Genomic DNA, 6330 nt, shown 5'->3' with positions numbered 1-6330 from the left:
AAATTCAATGTGCCTTCTAGATGATTCTACCTGTAGCTATTAAAAATTCTGATATCTGGGGCGCCTGGGTGGCACAGCTGTTGGGCATCTGCCTTTGGCTCAGGGCGTGATCCCGGCGTGATGGGATCGAGCCCCACATCAGGCTCCTCCGCTAGGAGCCTGCTTCTTCCTCTCCCACTCCCCCTGCTTGTGTTCCCTCTCTCGCTGGCTGTCTCTATCTCTGTCAAATAAATACATAAAATCTTTAAAAAAAAATTCTGATATCAGATATTTGGCAAGAAGCAAAAATAGATGATATCTTTATGTATCAATTATTGGTGTCAAAATGCAAATGCAGTCCTACAATTCCGGCTAAAGAGATGAGCACTTCCAGTCGTGAAGCTGAAGGTGTGCAATGCTAGCACTTTCGGGCTTCAGTCCGGCCTTTGCATGCCACCCCTCCGTCTTCAGAAGCCCTGGTGGCCCCGACGTCCAGGTCTGCCTTCTGCCCTCTGTTGAGATCTTTGATAAGAAAAGAATCTGCTAACAGTCATTCGTGTCTTTGCATGGAGTTTTTGCTCAAATGCCCTCTCCCAAGGCCATTTGTATTTTGTTTTCCTTCAGTGTGGACTAAAGGCTTTTGTCTCTAAGAAATTCGAGGTAGCGCTCGAATCAGCGAGACATGGGAGGAAGGGCTTTCCAGGTGTCTTGGAAATCATTCTATCCACACTGTTGAAGACTCTGCATATATCAATACCCGTGAAGTTGACCATGTCCTCCAAAAGTAAACAGTCCCTAACAGCACTTGTCAAAACAGTGTGAATAGTTGTTAACACGCACACACTGTGGGCCAGTCTGCAATATACTGATGAACAGCGTGATGCTCTGACGGGGGTATGGAGAGGGGGTGCTTGTAAAAAGTCCCTAACCACAGGACATTTTCTTCAAGTAGCATCTGTAGGTCTGTAGTGGGTTAACTAAGGCCCCCACCGCGCCACAAAAAAAAGGTACACCTCCTGGAATCTCAGAATGTGACTTAATTCGGAATGAAGGTAGTTAAGGTAAGGATCTTAAGAGGAAATCATCCCAGACTGACTCAGGCAGGCTCTAAATCCAATGCAAGGGTGTCCTTATAAAAGACAAAAAAGGAGGCACACGGTGGCCCAGGAAAGACGGCCATGTGAAGACAGAGCAGAGATAAAATGTTGCAGCCCCAAGCCAAGGGGCACTCGAGCCGGCTGGAAGGAAAGATTCTCCTTTTCTAGAGTATTCAGAGGGAGTGTGACCCTGCCAGCGCCTTGATTTTGGACTCCAGAGCTGTGAGAAAACGCATTTCTGTTGTGATGGGCCACCAAACTTGTGGTGAATTGTGTAGCGGCCCTCAGAAGCTAATCCAAGGTCTAACGGCCCCCAGAACACACAAGAGGGATCAGGTCATACTTCTGTTCAGCCTCCAGTCCCGGCAAAGAACGATTCTACAGGCTTTCTGATGGCTTTGTTGTTAGAACCGTCGTCATTCATTGAAAGACCGAGAAAGAAAACCGTTTCTGCAGACCGGTGTGGACACAAAGTGTCCTAGCAACAGCTGCAAGCATTTGGGGAAGGAAAGTAGGATGTGTCCTGAGGTTGTCCGCAGCAGGGCTCGCGCTGCCCTAGTGTAGACACCAAGGCGATCAGAGAGCCGATTGATACACAAATACACTGAAATCTGACTACCTGGAAATGGTGGGACAGAGGAAAACAGATTCGACTGAGCAGAATTGGAAGACTCAGAAATCTGATTGTTCTGCTTTTCCATATTATAGTCAACAAGTCTGTGGCTAAGTTGTCTGGGTAAGTCTGTGAAGGACCAGCCTCAATTTTAAAACCAAACATGAAAACAGCAATGTTGGGGGAAAAGGTTTCTGCCTGCTATCTGCCGGGTACCACCAGCTTAACATCCGCTTAGAGAGCAGAGAAGTTCTATTACGTAAGATTTAAGAGAACATGAGATATGTAGGTTTAGGCAAGGGATTGATAAAATTCAGCGCAGTAGTTACCTCTGAGATTGAAGGTTTGACAGGGGCTGTGTTCGAGGAGGGACATTACGGTAATGTTCTCGTTCCTACATTAGGTGGTAGGTTTGGGAATGTTCATGTTATTACGTCTTCTAACTTAGATGTGTCACATATATGACACATGCATGTAACATATAATTTTATCATGCAGCATGTGATTCATACAAAAGACTATGTGAACATAAATAATATAATTTAATATATATAACCTTTTGAATAAAAAAAATTTTTAAAGATTTTATTTATTTATACAAGACAGAGAGCGAGTGAGTGAGAGAGCAGAAGCAGGGGAGCAGAGGGAGAGGGAGAAGCAGGGTTCCTGCTAAGCAAGGAGCCTTATGTGGGATTCGGGACTCGATCCCAGGACCCAGGGATCATGACCTGAGCCAAAGGCAGACACTTAACTGACTGAGCCACCCAGGTGCCCCTAAAAACAAATTTTTTAACCAAACTGAAAGTCCTGTGGGGCTGGAAGAGAGCTGTGTTCCAAGGATCACATTTAGGAGGAGAGCCTGGGGGCTATATTGTCCCTGTGTCTCTCTTCCCCATGAGACTTTTCTCACTTGGTTCTCGCTGCCCTGCCCCAGCCCCCAAACTGTCACTGCTGCTCCCAGCTCCTCCAAGGTCCAAGGAGGACACAAGCCCCTCTCCTTCCAGGGCTCTGAGCACAACCAGGGCAGGGTAGCAATTTCCAAAAGCTGGTCTACAAAGTGAGGGCACATGGGAGATGAAAGCACAGAGAGGTAAGCAGAAACCTGGTATGGCCTGTGCTCCCTAGATGGCCGGGCGCTTTCTGCCCGCAGACTCATCACACCCTCTCCCCTTCCCTTCTTCCCCTGCTCATGTTCGCCCTCCAGCAACACTATGCTGTTTGCAGTTCTCCGGAGAAGGTTCTCTGTGTGCTTCCGTGCATCCAAGCCTTCATCTGTGCTGTTCCTTCTGCCTGCAATGCCTTCCCCACCTTTCTCGGCCTCATCTCTTACCCTTCACCACAGCTCAGACACCCTTCCCCATGACGGCTTCCGGGGACCACCACACTGGGTGGAGAACCCCCAGCACACGGCTTATCACCAGCCCCGAAGGTGACCATGACCTCCACGGAGGGGCAAATATTCCCGCTTGGTGTCTGTGCCCCCTGAGCTGGCCCAAGTCCTGACACAAAGCAAATGCTCAGTCAGTCCTTATAGGATGGAGATTGGACCAAAAATAATCAAAGTGCCAAAGACCAGACTTCTGATCCAAAGATTTCAAGGAGAAAAGTAAGACTTTTCTGAGCCTCCAACGTCCTCACCCTGAAATTACCTCCATCCCAGCTCCAAAGGGCTGGGACTCTTTTGAACACACACCTTGCTTGGCTCCCTTACCCACCACCACAACCTCCCCTGTTCACAGCCAAATGGCTCCTCACAGCCCCCTTCTCTGTCCAGTGCATCCTGGGCCATTCCTGGACCAACCGGAATTCAAACCCAAGACCCCTTGTATCCTCTATCTCATTTCTGGCTTCCAGCCTGAGGGATGGGTCTTCCTGGCTGACAGGAAAGGTCAGACGATAAAAGATCTGGACCCTCAGGCCTGAGGTGATGGTCCTGTCTCCTCTGAAGCCTGTAATGATTGATTGTCTTAGAGGAGCCCTTATCCCTGGAAGAGAAGGGGCTTTATCACATTCAACATCACACTAGTTTAACCATAGGGTGTCAGGCTACGGTTCAAAGCATGCTGGGAAGCCAGCCACAGAGCTAGTGAGGTGGGGGAGGAAGCTTGAGGAAAGTGGGATGAGGGGTGGGAATTCTGACCTTTCCCAGGTGCTGGCTCCAAGCACAGTGTCAACGAGATGGGCAGGCTGAAGCGTAGCTCAAACTTTAGCCTGAACCTAAGAGACTGACCCAAAGGGGTAGTGGTCACACACTTGAAAACAAAGTGGGCAACCTGAGTGGTTCTTTTTTTTTTTTTTAAAAGATTTTATTTATTTATTTGACAGAGATAGAGACAGCCAGCGAGAGAGGGAACACAAGCAGGGGGAGTGGGAGAGGAAGAAGCAGGCTCATAGCAGAGGAGCCTGATGTGGGGCTCGATCCCATAACGCCGGGATCACGCCCTGAGCTGAAGGCAGACGCTTAACCGCTGTGCCACCCAGGCGCCCCAACCTGAGTGGTTCTAATGGCATCTCCATCTGGCCAGATTGGGACAGAAGCGTAAGTCCAGCATCTGAGGAGGGCAGCTACAAGTTAAGGAAGGGCCAAAGCCTTTGAAGAGGTGCAGATTAGAATATCAGGAAGGACAAGCGTGAGAACCACAAAGAACTTAGGGCTAGATGGGTGGAAGAGGAAAAGGGGATGGGAGGGTTCCAGAAGAAGAGGTGAAAACGTTCTGGCCAAAGTGCCTCAGGAGCCCTAGGGACCCGGGGCGGGGGGGGGGGGTTGCAGAGGACATTGAAGGGGAGCAAAACCGTGAGAGCGTGGCACCCTGGCTAGGCCAATAGAGCGACAGACACAACCATCCTAAGCCATGCAGGGGCTGCTCGAAGAACACATGGGGCCAGCTGAGCACTCAGGTTGCGGGGGTGGGGAGTAAAACAGGAGAAAAGGCAAGTATGCTCAGCAGCAGGGGCCCGCCTACAGTGAGTGTCAGGGGCTTCCTAAGTGGAGGCTCCGGCGGGGGCAAGCACTGTGGTTTACTCTCCGCGTGTGTGAGAGTGTGTGTGTAAAGCTTCAAACACACAAAAAGTAGAGAAAATAATTTAATGAACCCCCATGTGTACTTCCCCAACTCCAGCAATGACAGTAGACAGTCAATCTTGTCTCCCCCCCATACCTCTGCCCATTGCCCTGGATTTTTTTTAAATATTTTTAAACTTAAATTCAATTAATTAACATATAGTAGATTATTAGTTTCAGAGGTAGAGGTCAGTGGTTCATCAGTCTTATATAACACCCAGTGCTCATTACATCACGTGCCCTCCTTAATGTCCATCACCCAGTGACTCTGTCCCACCACCTTTCTCCCCTCCAGCAACCCTCAGTTTGTTTCCTCTGATTAAGAGTCTCTTATGATTTTTCTCCCTCTCTGATTTCATCTTGTTTCATTTTTCCCTTCCCCTGTGCTCCTCTGTTTTGTTTCTTAAATCCCACATATGAGTGAGATCCTATGGTAATTGTCTTTCTCTGATTGGCTTATTTAGCTAGCATAATACCCTCTAGTTCCATCCACATCACTGCAAATGACAAGCTTTCTTTTTTGATGGCTGAGTAGTATTCCATTGTGTATATATATACCACATCTTCTTTATCCATTCATCTGTTGATGGACATCTGGGCTCTTTCCATAGTTTGGCTATTGTGGACATTGCTGCCATAAACATTGGGATATAGGTGCCCCTTCGGATCACTACATTTGTATCTTTGGGGTAAATACTTAGTAATGCAATTGCTAGGTTGTAGGGTAGCTCTGTTTTTAACTTTTAAAGGAACCTCCATACTGTTTTCCAGAGTGGCTGCACCAGCTTGCATTCCCACCAGCAGTTGAAGAGGGTTCCCCTTTCTCTGCATCTTCGCCAACATCTGTCATTTCCTGTGTTGTTAATTTTAGCCATTCTGAGTGTCGTGAGGTGGTATCTCATTGTGGTTTTGATTTGTGTTTCCCTGATGCCAAGCGATGTTGAATATTTTTTTCACGTGTCTGTTGGCATCTGTATGTCTTCTTTGCAGAAATGTCTGTTCATGTCTTCTGCCCATTTTTTAAATTGTGTTATTTGGTTTTTTTGGTGTTGAGTTGTAGAAATTCATTATATATTTTGGATACTAACCCCTAAATGACTAAGATATATCATTTGCAAGTATCTTCTCCCATTTAGTGGGTTGTCTTTTAGTTTTGTTGACTGTTTCCTTTGCTGTGCAAAAGCTTCTTATCTTGATGAAGTCCCAATAGTTCATTTTTGCCTTTGTTTCCCTTGCCTTTGGAGACATGTCTAGCAAGAAGTTGCTGTGGCCGAGGCCAAAGAAGTTGCTGCCAGGGCACCTGGGTGGCTCAGATGGTTGGGCATCTGCCTTCGGCTCAGGTCATGATCTCCAGGTCCTGGGATCGAGCCCCACCTCAGGCTCCCCGCTCAGCAGGAAGTCAGCTTCTCCCTCTGCCTCTCCCCCTGTGCATGCCGTCTCTGTATCTCTCTGTATCAAATGAATAAATTTTTAAAAATAATTTAAAAAAGAGGTTGCCGCCTGTGTTCTCCTTTAGGATTTTGATGGATTCCTGTCTCACATTTAGGTCTTTTATCCATTTTGAGTCTATTTTTGTGTAT

The sequence above is a fragment of the Ursus arctos genome, unplaced genomic scaffold (genome assembly GCF_023065955.2).
Source record: "Ursus arctos isolate Adak ecotype North America unplaced genomic scaffold, UrsArc2.0 scaffold_12, whole genome shotgun sequence".
Taxonomy (NCBI): domain Eukaryota; kingdom Metazoa; phylum Chordata; class Mammalia; order Carnivora; family Ursidae; genus Ursus; species Ursus arctos.
The sequence above is the reverse complement of the archived record's forward strand: the minus strand, read 5'-3'. Positions refer to the sequence as shown.